At 45.2% G+C, this 20958-nt stretch overlaps 16 non-coding genes across 16 annotated transcripts; all 16 read left to right on the top strand.

The window, feature by feature from the left end:
* Positions 1 to 9: 9 nt before the first annotated feature.
* LOC141191016 (U2 spliceosomal RNA) lies at positions 10 to 200 on the top strand. Its single transcript, XR_012265021.1, has one exon. It is a non-coding gene; the product is annotated as a U2 spliceosomal RNA (small nuclear RNA).
* A 1118-nt stretch (positions 201 to 1318) lies between these two features.
* On the top strand, positions 1319 to 1509 carry LOC141191015 (U2 spliceosomal RNA). The gene has a single exon (XR_012265020.1). It is a non-coding gene; the product is annotated as a U2 spliceosomal RNA (small nuclear RNA).
* Positions 1510 to 2631: 1122 nt separating this feature from the next.
* LOC141191014 (U2 spliceosomal RNA) lies at positions 2632 to 2822 on the top strand. Its single transcript, XR_012265019.1, has one exon. It is a non-coding gene; the product is annotated as a U2 spliceosomal RNA (small nuclear RNA).
* A 1119-nt stretch (positions 2823 to 3941) lies between these two features.
* Positions 3942 to 4132, top strand: LOC141185270 (U2 spliceosomal RNA). Its single transcript, XR_012259948.1, has one exon. It is a non-coding gene; the product is annotated as a U2 spliceosomal RNA (small nuclear RNA).
* A 1120-nt stretch (positions 4133 to 5252) lies between these two features.
* On the top strand, positions 5253 to 5443 carry LOC141191013 (U2 spliceosomal RNA). Its single transcript, XR_012265018.1, has one exon. It is a non-coding gene; the product is annotated as a U2 spliceosomal RNA (small nuclear RNA).
* A 1121-nt stretch (positions 5444 to 6564) lies between these two features.
* Positions 6565 to 6755, top strand: LOC141191012 (U2 spliceosomal RNA). Its single transcript, XR_012265017.1, has one exon. It is a non-coding gene; the product is annotated as a U2 spliceosomal RNA (small nuclear RNA).
* Positions 6756 to 7875: 1120 nt separating this feature from the next.
* Positions 7876 to 8066, top strand: LOC141184427 (U2 spliceosomal RNA). The gene has a single exon (XR_012259184.1). It is a non-coding gene; the product is annotated as a U2 spliceosomal RNA (small nuclear RNA).
* A 1122-nt stretch (positions 8067 to 9188) lies between these two features.
* LOC141191011 (U2 spliceosomal RNA) lies at positions 9189 to 9379 on the top strand. The gene has a single exon (XR_012265016.1). It is a non-coding gene; the product is annotated as a U2 spliceosomal RNA (small nuclear RNA).
* Positions 9380 to 10501: 1122 nt separating this feature from the next.
* Positions 10502 to 10692, top strand: LOC141191010 (U2 spliceosomal RNA). The gene has a single exon (XR_012265015.1). It is a non-coding gene; the product is annotated as a U2 spliceosomal RNA (small nuclear RNA).
* Positions 10693 to 11812: 1120 nt separating this feature from the next.
* Positions 11813 to 12003, top strand: LOC141184426 (U2 spliceosomal RNA). The gene has a single exon (XR_012259183.1). It is a non-coding gene; the product is annotated as a U2 spliceosomal RNA (small nuclear RNA).
* A 1121-nt stretch (positions 12004 to 13124) lies between these two features.
* LOC141191008 (U2 spliceosomal RNA) lies at positions 13125 to 13315 on the top strand. The gene has a single exon (XR_012265013.1). It is a non-coding gene; the product is annotated as a U2 spliceosomal RNA (small nuclear RNA).
* Positions 13316 to 14428: 1113 nt separating this feature from the next.
* Positions 14429 to 14619, top strand: LOC141191007 (U2 spliceosomal RNA). The gene has a single exon (XR_012265012.1). It is a non-coding gene; the product is annotated as a U2 spliceosomal RNA (small nuclear RNA).
* A 1121-nt stretch (positions 14620 to 15740) lies between these two features.
* LOC141191006 (U2 spliceosomal RNA) lies at positions 15741 to 15931 on the top strand. Its single transcript, XR_012265011.1, has one exon. It is a non-coding gene; the product is annotated as a U2 spliceosomal RNA (small nuclear RNA).
* Positions 15932 to 17045: 1114 nt separating this feature from the next.
* Positions 17046 to 17236, top strand: LOC141191005 (U2 spliceosomal RNA). Its single transcript, XR_012265010.1, has one exon. It is a non-coding gene; the product is annotated as a U2 spliceosomal RNA (small nuclear RNA).
* Positions 17237 to 18357: 1121 nt separating this feature from the next.
* On the top strand, positions 18358 to 18548 carry LOC141191003 (U2 spliceosomal RNA). The gene has a single exon (XR_012265009.1). It is a non-coding gene; the product is annotated as a U2 spliceosomal RNA (small nuclear RNA).
* Positions 18549 to 19668: 1120 nt separating this feature from the next.
* LOC141191002 (U2 spliceosomal RNA) lies at positions 19669 to 19859 on the top strand. Its single transcript, XR_012265008.1, has one exon. It is a non-coding gene; the product is annotated as a U2 spliceosomal RNA (small nuclear RNA).
* The last annotated feature ends 1099 nt before the right edge of the window (positions 19860 to 20958 follow it).

Below are 20958 nucleotides of genomic sequence, written 5' to 3'. Positions count from 1 at the left end.
ATTCTGGTTATCGCTTCTCGGCCTTTTGGCTAAGATCAAGTGTAGTATCTGTTCTTATCAGTTTAATATCTGATACGTCCCCTATCTGGGGACCATATATTAAATGGATTTTTAGAACAGGGAGATGGAAAAAGAGCTTGCTCTGTCCACTCCACGCATTGACCTGGTATTGCAGTATCTCCAGGACCGGTGCACCCCTTCTTTAATGCAGTTTCTAAAATCAGAAAGAATTGAATTCAATGCTTTTTGTTCATTTTGCTTGTTTGTCGGATTTTGGGATGGACTCTTTGGCTTTGCTTTTCTTCTCCTCATTGGATTTTTCATGTTAAAAGTTGCAGAAGCCAGATGACAAGCTCATTTTGGTTCAACTTCAGCAACTGTGCATTGCATTGCCATGTAATGTAATGTAATGCAATGCTATCTATCTAGCTCTCCCTCTATACTTCCTTTTGGATAAACAGACATATTAGGCAAGCATTTTGGAGCTTTCACCTAAATAACTACAGGTGGTGAGATAAGCTGCACAATATAATTGACCTTTCAGTATATTGTTGCACACACACCATCTATTTAGCAAATGCCCTTGTTATCAACAGCAGCCTTTTAAACTCACCTGAGCTAACAGGTATGTGAGCTGGTTACTCTGCTGCGCGTAAAATTTCTTTTTTGGTTTGCTACAATGCCTTTTCTGAAACGTTGTCTCCCTCTGCTGGAACACTGACTTCTTTCATTTAATGCCTGCAGACTATAAAAGAGAAACCAACCCAAAAAGTTTGGTTGATTAGTCTGTGGCATTCTTTTAAACTGTTGCTTATGGCGGTCTCTGTGAGCTTCTCAGTGACATTCAGCCATCCAGGTATCCCGCCTGCAGTAGACGGAATGTGGCAATGGAACGCTGGCTGCGCGTGTCATAATAGGCTCTGAGCCTTTATATACCTGCGCACAGCAGCAGCCACCTTCAGTCTGCTGCTGGACAGCCAGCAGCAGCAGCAGCAGGAGAGGTAATTAATCAGCAACCCTCCTGCTAAGGGTAGACAGCTGCTCGTTCCACCCCCCCCGCCTTAATTGGTTCTCCTCCCTTCCAACGGTGTTGTGGCGGGTGGGAACAGCCGGGGGTTGAGGGTACTGTGCTAAAAGAGGTGGAGTTATGCAGATCTAAAACGCGTGGATTGCAGCAGCAGCAAGCCGAAAAGTGCAGGCATGTGAGGGATCTAGAGGTTGACAGCATGTCTTCTTAACGGGAGTCCAGGTGGCCATCTCCACAAATGGACTTTTCAGAATCCTTGGGTGGCACCGTAGTCGGAAACCAATTCTGGTTATCGCTTCTCGGCCTTTTGGCTAAGATCAAGTGTAGTATCTGTTCTTATCAGTTTAATATCTGATACGTCCCCTATCTGGGGACCATATATTAAATGGATTTTTAGAACAGGGAGATGGAAAAAGAGCTTGCTCTGTCCACTCCACGCATTGACCTGGTATTGCAGTATCTCCAGGACCGGTGCACCCCTTCTTTAATGCAGTTTCTAAAATCAGAAAGAATTGAATTCAATGCTTTTTGTTCATTTTGCTTGTTTGTCGGATTTTGGGATGGACTCTTTGGCTTTGCTTTTCTTCTCCTCATTGGATTTTTCATGTTAAAAGTTGCAGAAGCCAGATGACAAGCTCATTTTGGTTCAACTTCAGCAACTGTGCATTGCATTGCCATGTAATGTAATGTAATGCAATGCTATCTATCTAGCTCTCCCTCTATACTTCCTTTTGGATAAACAGACATATTAGGCAAGCATTTTGGAGCTTTCACCTAAATAACTACAGGTGGTGAGATAAGCTGCACAATATAATTGACCTTTCAGTATATTGTTGCACACACACCATCTATTTAGCAAATGCCCTTGTTATCAACAGCAGCCTTTTAAACTCACCTGAGCTAACAGGTATGTGAGCTGGTTACTCTGCTGCGCTTAAAATTTCTTTTTTGGTTTGCTACAATGCCTTTTCTGAAACGTTGTCTCCCTCTGCTGGAACACTGACTTCTTTCATTTAATGCCTGCAGACTATAAAAGAGAAACCAACCCAAAAAGTTTGGTTGATTAGTCTGTGGCATTCTTTTAAACTGTTGCTTATGGCGGTCTCTGTGAGCTTCTCAGTGACATTCAGCCATCCAGGTATCCCGCCTGCAGTAGACGGAATGTGGCAATGGAACGCTGGCTGCGCGTGTCATAATAGGCTCTGAGCCTTTATATACCTGCGCACAGCAGCAGCCACCTTCAGTCTGCTGCTGGACAGCCAGCAGCAGCAGCAGCAGGAGAGGTAATTAATCAGCAACCCTCCTGCTAAGGGTAGACAGCTGCTCGTTCCACCCCCCCCCCCCGCCTTAATTGGTTCTCCTCCCTTCCAACGGTGTTGAGGCGGGTGGGAACAGCCGGGGGTTGAGGGTACTGTGCTAAAAGAGGTGGAGTTATGCAGATCTAAAACGCGTGGATTGCAGCAGCAGCAAGCCGAAAAGTGCAGGCATGTGAGGGATCTAGAGGTTGACAGCATGTCTTCTTAACGGGAGTCCAGGTGGCCATCTCCACAAATGGACTTTTCAGAATCCTTGGGTGGCACCGTAGTCGGAAACCAATTCTGGTTATCGCTTCTCGGCCTTTTGGCTAAGATCAAGTGTAGTATCTGTTCTTATCAGTTTAATATCTGATACGTCCCCTATCTGGGGACCATATATTAAATGGATTTTTAGAACAGGGAGATGGAAAAAGAGCTTGCTCTGTCCACTCCACGCATTGACCTGGTATTGCAGTATCTCCAGGACCGGTGCACCCCTTCTTTAATGCAGTTTCTAAAATCAGAAAGAATTGAATTCAATGCTTTTTGTTCATTTTGCTTGTTTGTCGGATTTTGGGATGGACTCTTTGGCTTTGCTTTTCTTCTCCTCATTGGATTTTTCATGTTAAAAGTTGCAGAAGCCAGATGACAAGCTCATTTTGGTTCAACTTCAGCAACTGTGCAATGCATTGCCATGTAATGTAATGTAATGCAATGCTATCTATCTAGCTCTCCCTCTATACTTCCTTTTGGATAAACAGACATATTAGGCAAGCATTTTGGAGCTTTCACCTAAATAACTACAGGTGGTGAGATAAGCTGCACAATATAATTGACCTTTCAGTATATTGTTGCACACACACCATCTATTTAGCAAATGCCCTTGTTATCAACAGCAGCCTTTTAAACTCACCTGAGCTAACAGGTATGTGAGCTGGTTACTCTGCTGCGCGTAAAATTTCTTTTTTGGTTTGCTACAATGCCTTTTCTGAAACGTTGTCTCCCTCTGCTGGAACACTGACTTCTTTCATTTAATGCCTGCAGACTATAAAAGAGAAACCAACCCAAAAAGTTTGGTTGATTAGTCTGTGGCATTCTTTTAAACTGTTGCTTATGGCGGTCTCTGTGAGCTTCTCAGTGACATTCAGCCATCCAGGTATCCCGCCTGCAGTAGACGGAATGTGGCAATGGAACGCTGGCTGCGCGTGTCATAATAGGCTCTGAGCCTTTATATACCTGCGCACAGCAGCAGCCACCTTCAGTCTGCTGCTGGACAGCCAGCAGCAGCAGCAGCAGGAGAGGTAATTAATCAGCAACCCTCCTGCTAAGGGTAGACAGCTGCTCGTTCCACCCCCCCCCGCCTTAATTGGTTCTCCTCCCTTCCAACGGTGTTGAGGCGGGTGGGAACAGCCGGGGGTTGAGGGTACTGTGCTAAAAGAGGTGGAGTTATGCAGATCTAAAACGCGTGGATTGCAGCAGCAGCAAGCCGAAAAGTGCAGGCATGTGAGGGATCTAGAGGTTGACAGCATGTCTTCTTAACGGGAGTCCAGGTGGCCATCTCCACAAATGGACTTTTCAGAATCCTTGGGTGGCACCGTAGTCGGAAACCAATTCTGGTTATCGCTTCTCGGCCTTTTGGCTAAGATGAAGTGTAGTATCTGTTCTTATCAGTTTAATATCTGATACGTCCCCTATCTGGGGACCATATATTAAATGGATTTTTAGAACAGGGAGATGGAAAAAGAGCTTGCTCTGTCCACTCCACGCATTGACCTGGTATTGCAGTATCTCCAGGACCGGTGCACCCCTTCTTTAATGCAGTTTCTAAAATCAGAAAGAATTGAATTCAATGCTTTTTGTTCATTTTGCTTGTTTGTCGGATTTTGGGATGGACTCTTTGGCTTTGCTTTTCTTCTCCTCATTGGATTTTTCATGTTAAAAGTTGCAGAAGCCAGATGACAAGCTCATTTTGGTTCAACTTCAGCAACTGTGCATTGCATTGCCATGTAATGTAATGTAATGCAATGCTATCTATCTAGCTCTCCCTCTATACTTCCTTTTGGATAAACAGACATATTAGGCAAGCATTTTGGAGCTTTCACCTAAATAACTACAGGTGGTGAGATAAGCTGCACAATATAATTGACCTTTCAGTATATTGTTGCACACACACCATCTATTTAGCAAATGCCCTTGTTATCAACAGCAGCCTTTTAAACTCACCTGAGCTAACAGGTATGTGAGCTGGTTACTCTGCTGCGCTTAAAATTTCTTTTTTGGTTTGCTACAATGCCTTTTCTGAAACGTTGTCTCCCTCTGCTGGAACACTGACTTCTTTCATTTAATGCCTGCAGACTATAAAAGAGAAACCAACCCAAAAAGTTTGGTTGATTAGTCTGTGGCATTCTTTTAAACTGTTGCTTATGGCGGTCTCTGTGAGCTTCTCAGTGACATTCAGCCATCCAGGTATCCCGCCTGCAGTAGACGGAATGTGGCAATGGAACGCTGGCTGCGCGTGTCATAATAGGCTCTGAGCCTTTATATACCTGCGCACAGCAGCAGCCACCTTCAGTCTGCTGCTGGACAGCCAGCAGCAGCAGCAGCAGGAGAGGTAATTAATCAGCAACCCTCCTGCTAAGGGTAGACAGCTGCTCGTTCCACCCCCCCCCCGCCTTAATTGGTTCTCCTCCCTTCCAACGGTGTTGAGGCGGGTGGGAACAGCCGGGGGTTGAGGGTACTGTGCTAAAAGAGGTGGAGTTATGCAGATCTAAATCGCGTGGATTGCAGCAGCAGCAAGCCGAAAAGTGCAGGCATGTGAGGGATCTAGAGGTTGACAGCATGTCTTCTTAACGGGAGTCCAGGTGGCCATCTCCACAAATGGACTTTTCAGAATCCTTGGGTGGCACCGTAGTCGGAAACCAATTCTGGTTATCGCTTCTCGGCCTTTTGGCTAAGATCAAGTGTAGTATCTGTTCTTATCAGTTTAATATCTGATACGTCCCCTATCTGGGGACCATATATTAAATGGATTTTTAGAACAGGGAGATGGAAAAAGAGCTTGCTCTGTCCACTCCACGCATTGACCTGGTATTGCAGTATCTCCAGGACCGGTGCACCCCTTCTTTAATGCAGTTTCTAAAATCAGAAAGAATTGAATTCAATGCTTTTTGTTCATTTTGCTTGTTTGTCGGATTTTGGGATGGACTCTTTGGCTTTGCTTTTCTTCTCCTCATTGGATTTTTCATGTTAAAAGTTGCAGAAGCCAGATGACAAGCTCATTTTGGTTCAACTTCAGCAACTGTGCATTGCATTGCCATGTAATGTAATGTAATGCAATGCTATCTATCTAGCTCTCCCTCTATACTTCCTTTTGGATAAACAGACATATTAGGCAAGCATTTTGGAGCTTTCACCTAAATAACTACAGGTGGTGAGATAAGCTGCACAATATAATTGACCTTTCAGTATATTGTTGCACACACACCATCTATTTAGCAAATGCCCTTGTTATCAACAGCAGCCTTTTAAACTCACCTGAGCTAACAGGTATGTGAGCTGGTTACTCTGCTGCGCTTAAAATTTCTTTTTTGGTTTGCTACAATGCCTTTTCTGAAACGTTGTCTCCCTCTGCTGGAACACTGACTTCTTTCATTTAATGCCTGCAGACTATAAAAGAGAAACCAACCCAAAAAGTTTGGTTGATTAGTCTGTGGCATTCTTTTAAACTGTTGCTTATGGCGGTCTCTGTGAGCTTCTCAGTGACATTCAGCCATCCAGGTATCCCGCCTGCAGTAGACGGAATGTGGCAATGGAACGCTGGCTGCGCGTGTCATAATAGGCTCTGAGCCTTTACATACCTGCGCACAGCAGCAGCCACCTTCAGTCTGCTGCTGGACAGCCAGCAGCAGCAGCAGCAGGAGAGGTAATTAATCAGCAACCCTCCTGCTAAGGGTAGACAGCTGCTCGTTCCACCCCCCCCCCCGCCTTAATTGGTTCTCCTCCCTTCCAACGGTGTTGAGGCGGGTGGGAACAGCCGGGGGTTGAGGGTACTGTGCTAAAAGAGGTGGAGTTATGCAGATCTAAAACGCGTGGATTGCAGCAGCAGCAAGCCGAAAAGTGCAGGCATGTGAGGGATCTAGAGGTTGACAGCATGTCTTCTTAACGGGAGTCCAGGTGGCCATCTCCACAAATGGACTTTTCAGAATCCTTGGGTGGCACCGTAGTCGGAAACCAATTCTGGTTATCGCTTCTCGGCCTTTTGGCTAAGATCAAGTGTAGTATCTGTTCTTATCAGTTTAATATCTGATACGTCCCCTATCTGGGGACCATATATTAAATGGATTTTTAGAACAGGGAGATGGAAAAAGAGCTTGCTCTGTCCACTCCACGCATTGACCTGGTATTGCAGTATCTCCAGGACCGGTGCACCCCTTCTTTAATGCAGTTTCTAAAATCAGAAAGAATTGAATTCAATGCTTTTTGTTCATTTTGCTTGTTTGTCGGATTTTGGGATGGACTCTTTGGCTTTGCTTTTCTTCTCCTCATTGGATTTTTCATGTTAAAAGTTGCAGAAGCCAGATGACAAGCTCATTTTGGTTCAACTTCAGCAACTGTGCATTGCATTGCCATGTAATGTAATGTAATGCAATGCTATCTATCTAGCTCTCCCTCTATACTTCCTTTTGGATAAACAGACATATTAGGCAAGCATTTTGGAGCTTTCACCTAAATAACTACAGGTGGTGAGATAAGCTGCACAATATAATTGACCTTTCAGTATATTGTTGCACACACACCATCTATTTAGCAAATGCCCTTGTTATCAACAGCAGCCTTTTAAACTCACCTGAGCTAACAGGTATGTGAGCTGGTTACTCTGCTGCGCTTAAAATTTCTTTTTTGGTTTGCTACAATGCCTTTTCTGAAACGTTGTCTCCCTCTGCTGGAACACTGACTTCTTTCATTTAATGCCTGCAGACTATAAAAGAGAAACCAACCCAAAAAGTTTGGTTGATTAGTCTGTGGCATTCTTTTAAACTGTTGCTTATGGCGGTCTCTGTGAGCTTCTCAGTGACATTCAGCCATCCAGGTATCCCGCCTGCAGTAGACGGAATGTGGCAATGGAAAGCTGGCTGCGCGTGTCATAATAGGCTCTGAGCCTTTATATACCTGCGCACAGCAGCAGCCACCTTCAGTCTGCTGCTGGACAGCCAGCAGCAGCAGCAGGAGAGGTAATTAATCAGCAACCCTCCTGCTAAGGGTAGACAGCTGCTCGTTCCACCCCCCCCCCCCCGCCTTAATTGGTTCTCCTCCCTTCCAACGGTGTTGAGGCGGGTGGGAACAGCCGGGGGTTGAGGGTACTGTGCTAAAAGAGGTGGAGTTATGCAGATCTAAAACGCGTGGATTGCAGCAGCAGCATGCCGAAAAGTTCAGGCATGTGAGGGATCTAGAGGTTGACAGCATGTCTTCTTAACGGGAGTCCAGGTGGCCATCTCCACAAATGGACTTTTCAGAATCCTTGGGTGGCACCGTAGTCGGAAACCAATTCTGGTTATCGCTTCTCGGCCTTTTGGCTAAGATCAAGTGTAGTATCTGTTCTTATCAGTTTAATATCTGATACGTCCCCTATCTGGGGACCATATATTAAATGGATTTTTAGAACAGGGAGATGGAAAAAGAGCTTGCTTTGTCTACTCCACGCATTGACCTGGTATTGCAGTATCTCCAGGACCGGTGCACCCCTTCTTTAATGCAGTTTCTAAAATCAGAAAGAATTGAATTCAATGCTTTTTGTTCATTTTGCTTGTTTGTCGGATTTTGGGATGGACTCTTTGGCTTTGCTTTTCTTCTCCTCATTGGATTTTTCATGTTAAAAGTTGCAGAAGCCAGATGACAAGCTCATTTTGGTTCAACTTCAGCAACTGTGCATTGCATTGCCATGTAATGTAATGTAATGCAATGCTATCTATCTAGCTCTCCCTCTATACTTCCTTTTGGATAAACAGACATATTAGGCAAGCATTTTGGAGCTTTCACCTAAATAACTACAGGTGGTGAGATAAGCTGCACAATATAATTGACCTTTCAGTATATTGTTGCACACACACCATCTATTTAGCAAATGCCCTTGTTATCAACAGCAGCCTTTTAAACTCACCTGAGCTAACAGGTATGTGAGCTGGTTACTCTGCTGCGCTTAAAATTTCTTTTTTGGTTTGCTACAATGCCTTTTCTGAAACGTTGTCTCCCTCTGCTGGAACACTGACTTCTTTCATTTAATGCCTGCAGACTATAAAAGAGAAACCAACCCAAAAAGTTTGGTTGATTAGTCTGTGGCATTCTTTTAAACTGTTGCTTATGGCGGTCTCTGTGAGCTTCTCAGTGACATTCAGCCATCCAGGTATCCCGCCTGCAGTAGACGGAATGTGGCAATGGAACGCTGGCTGCGCGTGTCATAATAGGCTCTGAGCCTTTATATACCTGCGCACAGCAGCAGCCACCTTCAGTCTGCTGCTGGACAGCCAGCAGCAGCAGCAGCAGGAGAGGTAATTAATCAGCAACCCTCCTGCTAAGGGTAGACAGCTGCTCGTTCCACCCCCCCCCCCCGCCTTAATTGGTTCTCCTCCCTTCCAACGGTGTTGAGGCGGGTGGGAACAGCCGGGGGTTGAGGGTACTGTGCTAAAAGAGGTGGAGTTATGCAGATCTAAAACGCGTGGATTGCAGCAGCAGCAAGCCGAAAAGTGCAGGCATGTGAGGGATCTAGAGGTTGACAGCATGTCTTCTTAACGGGAGTCCAGGTGGCCATCTCCACAAATGGACTTTTCAGAATCCTTGGGTGGCACCGTAGTCGGAAACCAATTCTGGTTATCGCTTCTCGGCCTTTTGGCTAAGATCAAGTGTAGTATCTGTTCTTATCAGTTTAATATCTGATACGTCCCCTATCTGGGGACCATATATTAAATGGATTTTTAGAACAGGGAGATGGAAAAAGAGCTTGCTCTGTCCACTCCACGCATTGACCTGGTATTGCAGTATCTCCAGGACCGGTGCACCCCTTCTTTAATGCAGTTTCTAAAATCAGAAAGAATTGAATTCAATGCTTTTTGTTCATTTTGCTTGTTTGTCGGATTTTGGGATGGACTCTTTGGCTTTGCTTTTCTTCTCCTCATTGGATTTTTCATGTTAAAAGTTGCAGAAGCCAGATGACAAGCTCATTTTGGTTCAACTTCAGCAACTGTGCATTGCATTGCCATGTAATGTAATGTAATGCAATGCTATCTATCTAGCTCTCCCTCTATACTTCCTTTTGGATAAACAGACATATTAGGCAAGCATTTTGGAGCTTTCACCTAAATAACTACAGGTGGTGAGATAAGCTGCACAATATAATTGACCTTTCAGTATATTGTTGCACACACACCATCTATTTAGCAAATGCCCTTGTTATCAACAGCAGCCTTTTAAACTCACCTGAGCTAACAGGTATGTGAGCTGGTTACTCTGCTGCGCTTAAAATTTCTTTTTTGGTTTGCTACAATGCCTTTTCTGAAACGTTGTCTCCCTCTGCTGGAACACTGACTTCTTTCATTTAATGCCTGCAGACTATAAAAGAGAAACCAACCCAAAAAGTTTGGTTGATTAGTCTGTGGCATTCTTTTAAACTGTTGCTTATGGCGGTCTCTGTGAGCTTCTCAGTGACATTCAGCCATCCAGGTATCCCGCCTGCAGTAGACGGAATGTGGCAATGGAACGCTGGCTGCGCGTGTCATAATAGGCTCTGAGCCTTTATATACCTGCGCACAGCAGCAGCCACCTTCAGTCTGCTGCTGGACAGCCAGCAGCAGCAGCAGCAGGAGAGGTAATTAATCAGCAACCCTCCTGCTAAGGGTAGACAGCTGCTCGTTCCACCCCCCCCCCCCGCCTTAATTGGTTCTCCTCCCTTCCAACGGTGTTGAGGCGGGTGGGAACAGCCGGGGGTTGAGGGTACTGTGCTAAAAGAGGTGGAGTTATGCAGATCTAAAACGCGTGGATTGCAGCAGCAGCAAGCCGAAAAGTGCAGGCATGTGAGGGATCTAGAGGTTGACAGCATGTCTTCTTAACGGGAGTCCAGGTGGCCATCTCCACAAATGGACTTTTCAGAATCCTTGGGTGGCACCGTAGTCGGAAACCAATTCTGGTTATCGCTTCTCGGCCTTTTGGCTAAGATCAAGTGTAGTATCTGTTCTTATCAGTTTAATATCTGATACGTCCCCTATCTGGGGACCATATATTAAATGGATTTTTAGAACAGGGAGATGGAAAAAGAGCTTGCTCTGTCCACTCCACGCATTGACCTGGTATTGCAGTATCTCCAGGACCGGTGCACCCCTTCTTTAATGCAGTTTCTAAAATCAGAAAGAATTGAATTCAATGCTTTTTGTTCATTTTGCTTGTTTGTCGGATTTTGGGATGGACTCTTTGGCTTTGCTTTTCTTCTCCTCATTGGATTTTTCATGTTAAAAGTTGCAGAAGCCAGATGACAAGCTCATTTTGGTTCAACTTCAGCAACTGTGCATTGCATTGCCATGTAATGTAATGTAATGCAATGCTATCTATCTAGCTCTCCCTCTATACTTCCTTTTGGATAAACAGACATATTAGGCAAGCATTTTGGAGCTTTCACCTAAATAACTACAGGTGGTGAGATAAGCTGCACAATATAATTGACCTTTCAGTATATTGTTGCACACACACCATCTATTTAGCAAATGCCCTTGTTATCAACAGCAGCCTTTTAAACTCACCTGAGCTAACAGGTATGTGAGCTGGTTACTCTGCTGCGCTTAAAATTTCTTTTTTGGTTTGCTACAATGCCTTTTCTGAAACGTTGTCTCCCTCTGCTGGAACACTGACTTCTTTCATTTAATGCCTGCAGACTATAAAAGAGAAACCAACCCAAAAAGTTTGGTTGATTAGTCTGTGGCATTCTTTTAAACTGTTGCTTATGGCGGTCTCTGTGAGCTTCTCAGTGACATTCAGCCATCCAGGTATCCCGCCTGCAGTAGACGGAATGTGGCAATGGAAAGCTGGCTGCGCGTGTCATAATAGGCTCTGAGCCTTTATATACCTGCGCACAGCAGCAGCCACCTTCAGTCTGCTGCTGGACAGCCAGCAGCAGCAGCAGGAGAGGTAATTAATCAGCAACCCTCCTGCTAAGGGTAGACAGCTGCTCGTTCCACCCCCCCCCCCCCGCCTTAATTGGTTCTCCTCCCTTCCAACGGTGTTGAGGCGGGTGGGAACAGCCGGGGGTTGAGGGTACTGTGCTAAAAGAGGTGGAGTTATGCAGATCTAAAACGCGTGGATTGCAGCAGCAGCATGCCGAAAAGTTCAGGCATGTGAGGGATCTAGAGGTTGACAGCATGTCTTCTTAACGGGAGTCCAGGTGGCCATCTCCACAAATGGACTTTTCAGAATCCTTGGGTGGCACCGTAGTCGGAAACCAATTCTGGTTATCGCTTCTCGGCCTTTTGGCTAAGATCAAGTGTAGTATCTGTTCTTATCAGTTTAATATCTGATACGTCCCCTATCTGGGGACCATATATTAAATGGATTTTTAGAACAGGGAGATGGAAAAAGAGCTTGCTTTGTCTACTCCACGCATTGACCTGGTATTGCAGTATCTCCAGGACCGGTGCACCCCTTCTTTAATGCAGTTTCTAAAATCAGAAAGAATTGAATTCAATGCTTTTTGTTCATTTTGCTTGTTTGTCGGATTTTGGGATGGACTCTTTGGCTTTGCTTTTCTTCTCCTCATTGGATTTTTCATGTTAAAAGTTGCAGAAGCCAGATGACAAGCTCATTTTGGTTCAACTTCAGCAACTGTGCATTGCATTGCCATGTAATGTAATGTAATGCAATGCTATCTATCTAGCTCTCCCTCTATACTTCCTTTTGGATAAACAGACATATTAGGCAAGCATTTTGGAGCTTTCACCTAAATAACTACAGGTGGTGAGATAAGCTGCACAATATAATTGACCTTTCAGTATATTGTTGCACACACACCATCTATTTAGCAAATGCCCTTGTTATCAACAGCAGCCTTTTAAACTCACCTGAGCTAACAGGTATGTGAGCTGGTTACTCTGCTGCGCTTAAAATTTCTTTTTTGGTTTGCTACAATGCCTTTTCTGAAACGTTGTCTCCCTCTGCTGGAACACTGACTTCTTTCATTTAATGCCTGCAGACTATAAAAGAGAAACCAACCCAAAAAGTTTGGTTGATTAGTCTGTGGCATTCTTTTAAACTGTTGCTTATGGCGGTCTCTGTGAGCTTCTCAGTGACATTCAGCCATCCAGGTATCCCGCCTGCAGTAGACGGAATGTGGCAATGGAACGCTGGCTGCGCGTGTCATAATAGGCTCTGAGCCTTTATATACCTGCGCACAGCAGCAGCCACCTTCAGTCTGCTGCTGGACAGCCAGCAGCAGCAGCAGCAGGAGAGGTAATTAATCAGCAACCCTCCTGCTAAGGGTAGACAGCTGCTCGTTCCACCCCCCCCCCCGCCTTAATTGGTTCTCCTCCCTTCCAACGGTGTTGAGGCGGGTGGGAACAGCCGGGGGTTGAGGGTACTGTGCTAAAAGAGGTGGAGTTATGCAGATCTAAAACGCGTGGATTGCAGCAGCAGCAAGCCGAAAAGTGCAGGCATGTGAGGGATCTAGAGGTTGACAGCATGTCTTCTTAACGGGAGTCCAGGTGGCCATCTCCACAAATGGACTTTTCAGAATCCTTGGGTGGCACCGTAGTCGGAAACCAATTCTGGTTATCGCTTCTCGGCCTTTTGGCTAAGATCAAGTGTAGTATCTGTTCTTATCAGTTTAATATCTGATACGTCCCCTATCTGGGGACCATATATTAAATGGATTTTTAGAACAGGGAGATGGAAAAAGAGCTTGCTCTGTCCACTCCACGCATTGACCTGGTATTGCAGTATCTCCAGGACCGGTGCACCCCTTCTTTAATGCAGTTTCTAAAATCAGAAAGAATTGAATTCAATGCTTTTTGTTCATTTTGCTTGTTTGTCGGATTTTGGGATGGACTCTTTGGCTTTGCTTTTCTTCTCCTCATTGGATTTTTCATGTTAAAAGTTGCAGAAGCCAGATGACAAGCTCATTTTGGTTCAACTTCAGCAACTGTGCATTGCATTGCCATGTAATGTAATGTAATGCAATGCTATCTATCTAGCTCTCCCTCTATACTTCCTTTTGGATAAACAGACATATTAGGCAAGCATTTTGGAGCTTTCACCTAAATAACTACAGGTGGTGAGATAAGCTGCACAATATAATTGACCTTTCAGTATATTGTTGCACACACACCATCTATTTAGCAAATGCCCTTGTTATCAACAGCAGCCTTTTAAACTCACCTGAGCTAACAGGTATGTGAGCTGGTTACTCTGCTGCGCTTAAAATTTCTTTTTTGGTTTGCTACAATGCCTTTTCTGAAACGTTGTCTCCCTCTGCTGGAACACTGACTTCTTTCATTTAATGCCTGCAGACTATAAAAGAGAAACCAACCCAAAAAGTTTGGTTGATTAGTCTGTGGCATTCTTTTAAACTGTTGCTTATGGCGGTCTCTGTGAGCTTCTCAGTGACATTCAGCCATCCAGGTATCCCGCCTGCAGTAGACGGAATGTGGCAATGGAACGCTGGCTGCGCGTGTCATAATAGGCTCTGAGCCTTTATATACCTGCGCACAGCAGCAGCCACCTTCAGTCTGCTGCTGGACAGCCAGCAGCAGCAGGAGAGGTAATTAATCAGCAACCCTCCTGCTAAGGGTAGACAGCTGCTCGTTCCACCCCCCCCCGCCTTAATTGGTTCTCCTCCCTTCCAACGGTGTTGAGGCGGGTGGGAACAGCCGGGGGTTGAGGGTACTGTGCTAAAAGAGGTGGAGTTATGCAGATCTAAAACGCGTGGATTGCAGCAGCAGCAAGCCGAAAAGTGCAGGCATGTGAGGGATCTAGAGGTTGACAGCATGTCTTCTTAACGGGAGTCCAGGTGGCCATCTCCACAAATGGACTTTTCAGAATCCTTGGGTGGCACCGTAGTCGGAAACCAATTCTGGTTATCGCTTCTCGGCCTTTTGGCTAAGATCAAGTGTAGTATCTGTTCTTATCAGTTTAATATCTGATACGTCCCCTATCTGGGGACCATATATTAAATGGATTTTTAGAACAGGGAGATGGAAAAAGAGCTTGCTCTGTCCACTCCACGCATTGACCTGGTATTGCAGTATCTCCAGGACCGGTGCACCCCTTCTTTAATGCAGTTTCTAAAATCAGAAAGAATTGAATTCAATGCTTTTTGTTCATTTTGCTTGTTTGTCGGATTTTGGGATGGACTCTTTGGCTTTGCTTTTCTTCTCCTCATTGGATTTTTCATGTTAAAAGTTGCAGAAGCCAGATGACAAGCTCATTTTGGTTCAACTTCAGCAACTGTGCATTGCATTGCCATGTAATGTAATGTAATGCAATGTTATCTATCTAGCTCTCCCTCTATACCTCCTTTTGGATAAACAGACATATTAGGCAAGCATTTTGGAGCTTTCACCTAAATAACTACAGGTGGTGAGATAAGCTGCACAATATAATTGACCTTTCAGTATATTGTTGCACACACACCATCTATTTAGCAAATGCCCTTGTTATCAACAGCAGCCTTTTAAACTCACCTGAGCTAACAGGTATGTGAGCTGGTTACTCTGCTGCGCTTAAAATTTCTTTTTTGGTTTGCTACAATGCCTTTTCTGAAACGTTGTCTCCCTCTGCTGGAACACTGACTTCTTTCATTTAATGCCTGCAGACTATAAAAGAGAAACCAACCCAAAAAGTTTGGTTGATTAGTCTGTGGCATTCTTTTAAACTGTTGCTTATGGCGGTCTCTGTGAGCTTCTCAGTGACATTCAGCCATCCAGGTATCCCGCCTGCAGTAGACGGAATGTGGCAATGGAACGCTGGCTGCGCGTGTCATAATAGGCTCTGAGCCTTTATATACCTGCGCACAGCAGCAGCCACCTTCAGTCTGCTGCTGGACAGCCAGCAGCAGCAGCAGCAGGAGAGGTAATTAATCAGCAACCCTCCTGCTAAGGGTAGACAGCTGCTCGTTCCACCCCCCCCCCCGCCTTAATTGGTTCTCCTCCCTTCCAACGGTGTTGAGGCGGGTGGGAACAGCCGGGGGTTGAGGGTACTGTGCTAAAAGAGGTGGAGTTATGCAGATCTAAAACGCGTGGATTGCAGCAGCAGCAAGCCGAAAAGTGCAGGCATGTGAGGGATCTAGAGGTTGACAGCATGTCTTCTTAACGGGAGTCCAGGTGGCCATCTCCACAAATGGACTTTTCAGAATCCTTGGGTGGCACCGTAGTCGGAAACCAATTCTGGTTATCGCTTCTCGGCCTTTTGGCTAAGATCAAGTGTAGTATCTGTTCTTATCAGTTTAATATCTGATACGTCCCCTATCTGGGGACCATATATTAAATGGATTTTTAGAACAGGGAGATGGAAAAAGAGCTTGCTCTGTCCACTCCACGCATTGACCTGGTATTGCAGTATCTCCAGGACCGGTGCACCCCTTCTTTAATGCAGTTTCTAAAATCAGAAAGAATTGAATTCAATGCTTTTTGTTCATTTTGCTTGTTTGTCGGATTTTGGGATGGACTCTTTGGCTTTGCTTTTCTTCTCCTCGTTGGATTTTTCATGTTAAAAGTTGCAGAAGCCAGATGACAAGCTCATTTTGGTTCAACTTCAGCAACTGTGCATTGCATTGCCATGTAATGTAATGTAATGCAATGCTATCTATCTAGCTCTCCCTCTATACTTCCTTTTGGATAAACAGACATATTAGGCAAGCATTTTGGAGCTTTCACCTAAATAACTACAGGTGGTGAGATAAGCTGCACAATATAATTGACCTTTCAGTATATTGTTGCACACACACCATCTATTTAGCAAATGCCCTTGTTATCAACAGCAGCCTTTTAAACTCACCTGAGCTAACAGGTATGTGAGCTGGTTACTCTGCTGCGCTTAAAATTTCTTTTTTGGTTTGCTACAATGCCTTTTCTGAAACGTTGTCTCCCTCTGCTGGAACACTGACTTCTTTCATTTAATGCCTGCAGACTATAAAAGAGAAACCAACCCAAAAAGTTTGGTTGATTAGTCTGTGGCATTCTTTTAAACTGTTGCTTATGGCGGTCTCTGTGAGCTTCTCAGTGACATTCAGCCATCCAGGTATCCCGCCTGCAGTAGACGGAATGTGGCAATGGAACGCTGGCTGCGCGTGTCATAATAGGCTCTGAGCCTTTATATACCTGCGCACAGCAGCAGCCACCTTCAGTCTGCTGCTGGACAGCCAGCAGCAGCAGGAGAGGTAATTAATCAGCAACCCTCCTGCTAAGGGTAGACAGCTGCTCGTTCCACCCCCCCCCCGCCTTAATTGGTTCTCCTCCCTTCCAACGGTGTTGAGGCGGGTGGGAACAGCCGGGGGTTGAGGGTACTGTGCTAAAAGAGGTGGAGTTATGCAGATCTAAAACGCGTGGATTGCAGCAGCAGCAAGCCGAAAAGTGCAGGCATGTGAGGGATCTAGAGGTTGACAGCATGTCTTCTTAACGGGAGTCCAGGTGGCCATCTCCACAAATGGACTTTTCAGAATCCTTGGGTGGCACCGTAGTCGGAAACCAATTCTGGTTATCGCTTCTCGGCCTTTTGGCTAAGATCAAGTGTAGTATCTGTTCTTATCAGTTTAATATCTGATACGTCCCCTATCTGGGGACCATATATTAAATGGATTTTTAGAACAGGGAGATGGAAAAAGAGCTTGCTCTGTCCACTCCACGCATTGACCTGGTATTGCAGTATCTCCAGGACCGGTGCACCCCTTCTTTAATGCAGTTTCTAAAATCAGAAAGAATTGAATTCAATGCTTTTTGTTCATTTTGCTTGTTTGTCGGATTTTGGGATGGACTCTTTGGCTTTGCTTTTCTTCTCCTCATTGGATTTTTCATGTTAAAAGTTGCAGAAGCCAGATGACAAGCTCATTTTGGTTCAACTTCAGCAACTGTGCATTGCATTGCCATGTAATGTAATGTAATGCAATGTTATCTATCTAGCTCTCCCTCTATACCTCCTTTTGGATAAACAGACATATTAGGCAAGCATTTTGGAGCTTTCACCTAAATAACTACAGGTGGTGAGATAAGCTGCACAATATAATTGACCTTTCAGTATATTGTTGCACACACACCATCTATTTAGCAAATGCCCTTGTTATCAACAGCAGCCTTTTAAACTCACCTGAGCTAACAGGTATGTGAGCTGGTTACTCTGCTGCGCTTAAAATTTCTTTTTTGGTTTGCTACAATGCCTTTTCTGAAACGTTGTCTCCCTCTGCTGGAACACTGACTTCTTTCATTTAATGCCTGCAGACTATAAAAGAGAAACCAACCCAAAAAGTTTGGTTGATTAGTCTGTGGCATTCTTTTAAACTGTTGCTTATGGCGGTCTCTGTGAGCTTCTCAGTGACATTCAGCCATCCAGGTATCCCGCCTGCAGTAGACGGAATGTGGCAATGGAACGCTGGCTGCGCGTGTCATAATAGGCTCTGAGCCTTTATATACCTGCGCACAGCAGCAGCCACCTTCAGTCTGCTGCTGGACAGCCAGCAGCAGCAGCAGCAGGAGAGGTAATTAATCAGCAACCCTCCTGCTAAGGGTAGACAGCTGCTCGTTCCACCCCCCCCCCCGCCTTAATTGGTTCTCCTCCCTTCCAACGGTGTTGAGGCGGGTGGGAACAGCCGGGGGTTGAGGGTACTGTGCTAAAAGAGGTGGAGTTATGCAGATCTAAAACGCGTGGATTGCAGCAGCAGCAAGCCGAAAAGTGCAGGCATGTGAGGGATCTAGAGGTTGACAGCATGTCTTCTTAACGGGAGTCCAGGTGGCCATCTCCACAAATGGACTTTTCAGAATCCTTGGGTGGCACCGTAGTCGGAAACCAATTCTGGTTATCGCTTCTCGGCCTTTTGGCTAAGATCAAGTGTAGTATCTGTTCTTATCAGTTTAATATCTGATACGTCCCCTATCTGGGGACCATATATTAAATGGATTTTTAGAACAGGGAGATGGAAAAAGAGCTTGCTCTGTCCACTCCACGCATTGACCTGGTATTGCAGTATCTCCAGGACCGGTGCACCCCTTCTTTAATGCAGTTTCTAAAATCAGAAAGAATTGAATTCAATGCTTTTTGTTCATTTTGCTTGTTTGTCGGATTTTGGGATGGACTCTTTGGCTTTGCTTTTCTTCTCCTCATTGGATTTTTCATGTTAAAAGTTGCAGAAGCCAGATGACAAGCTCATTTTGGTTCAACTTCAGCAACTGTGCATTGCATTGCCATGTAATGTAATGTAATGCAATGCTATCTATCTAGCTCTCCCTCTATACTTCCTTTTGGATAAACAGACATATTAGGCAAGCATTTTGGAGCTTTCACCTAAATAACTACAGGTGGTGAGATAAGCTGCACAATATAATTGACCTTTCAGTATATTGTTGCACACACACCATCTATTTAGCAAATGCCCTTGTTATCAACAGCAGCCTTTTAAACTCACCTGAGCTAACAGGTATGTGAGCTGGTTACTCTGCTGCGCTTAAAATTTCTTTTTTGGTTTGCTACAATGCCTTTTCTGAAACGTTGTCTCCCTCTGCTGGAACACTGACTTCTTTCATTTAATGCCTGCAGACTATAAAAGAGAAACCAACCCAAAAAGTTTGGTTGATTAGTCTGTGGCATTCTTTTAAACTGTTGCTTATGGCGGTCTCTGTGAGCTTCTCAGTGACATTCAGCCATCCAGGTATCCCGCCTGCAGTAGACGGAATGTGGCAATGGAACGCTGGCTGCGCGTGTCATAATAGGCTCTGAGCCTTTATATACCTGCGCACAGCAGCAGCCACCTTCAGTCTGCTGCTGGACAGCCAGCAGCAGCAGCAGCAGGAGAGGTAATTAATCAGCAACCCTCCTGCTAAGGGTAGACAGCTGCTCGTTCCACCCCCCCCCCGCCTTAATTGGTTCTCCTCCCTTCCAACGGTGTTGAGGCGGGTGGGAACAGCCGGGGGTTGAGGGTACTGTGCTAAAAGAGGTGGAGTTATGCAGATCTAAAACGCGTGGATTGCAGCAGCAGCATGCCGAAAAGTGCAGGCATGTGAGGGATCTAGAGGTTGACAGCATGTCTTCTTAACGGGAGTCCAGGTGGCCATCTCCACAAATGGACTTTTCAGAATCCTTGGGTGGCACCGTAGTCAGAAACCAATTCTGGTTATCGCTTCTCGGCCTTTTGGCTAAGATCAAGTGTAGTATCTGTTCTTATCAGTTTAATATCTGATACGTCCCCTATCTGGGGACCATATATTAAATGGATTTTTAGAACAGGGAGATGGAAAAAGAGCTTGCTCTGTCCACTCCACGCATTGACCTGGTATTGCAGTATCTCCAGGACCGGTGCACCCCTTCTTTAATGCAGTTTCTAAAATCAGAAAGAATTGAATTCAATGCTTTTTGTTCATTTTGCTTGTTTGTCGGATTTTGGGATGGACTCTTTGGCTTTGCTTTTCTTCTCCTCATTGGATTTTTCATGTTAAAAGTTGCAGAAGCCAGATGACAAGCTCATTTTGGTTCAACTTCGGCAACTGTGCATTGCATTGCCATGTAATGTAATGTAATGCAATGCTATCTATCTAGCTCTCCCTCTATACTTCCTTTTGGATAAACAGACATATTAGGCAAGCATTTTGGAGCTTTCACCTAAATAACTACAGGTGGTGAGATAAGCTGCACAATATAATTGACCTTTCAGTATATTGTTGCACACACACCATCTATTTAGCAAATGCCCTTGTTATCAACAGCAGCCTTTTAAACTCACCTGAGCTAACAGGTATGTGAGCTGGTTACTCTGCTGCGCTTAAAATTTCTTTTTTGGTTTGCTACAATGCCTTTTCTGAAACGTTGTCTCCCTCTGCTGGAACACTGACTTCTTTCATTTAATGCCTGCAGACTATAAAAGAGAAACCAACCCAAAAAGTTTGGTTGATTAGTCTGTGGCATTCTTTTAAACTGTTGCTTATGGCGGTCTCTGTGAGCTTCTCAGTGACATTCAGCCATCCAGGTATCCCGCCTGCAGTAGACGGAATGTGGCAATGGAACGCTGGCTGCGCGTGTCATAATAGGCTCTGAGCCTTTATATACCTGCGCACAGCAGCAGCCACCTTCAGTCTGCTGCTGGACAGCCAGCAGCAGCAGCAGCAGGAGAGGTAATTAATCAGCAACCCTCCTGCTAAGGGTAGACAGCTGCTCGTTCCACCCCCCCCCCCGCCTTAATTGGTTCTCCTCCCTTCCAACGGTGTTGAGGCGGGTGGGAACAGCCGGGGGTTGAGGGTACTGTGCTAAAAGAGGTGGAGTTATGCAGATCTAAAACGCGTGGATTGCAGCAGCAGCATGCCGAAAAGTGCAGGCATGTGAGGGATCTAGAGGTTGACAGCATGTCTTCTTAACGGGAGTCCAGGTGGCCATCTCCACAAATGGACTTTTCAGAATCCTTGGGTGGCACCG

The sequence above is a fragment of the Phyllobates terribilis genome, unplaced genomic scaffold (genome assembly GCF_046119375.1).
Source record: "Phyllobates terribilis strain yellow unplaced genomic scaffold, ASM4611937v1 Scaffold_40__1_contigs__length_11209783, whole genome shotgun sequence".
Lineage (NCBI taxonomy): Eukaryota > Metazoa > Chordata > Amphibia > Anura > Dendrobatidae > Phyllobates > Phyllobates terribilis.
Note: the sequence above shows the minus strand (reverse complement) of the source record. Positions and strands in the feature narration are given on the sequence as shown.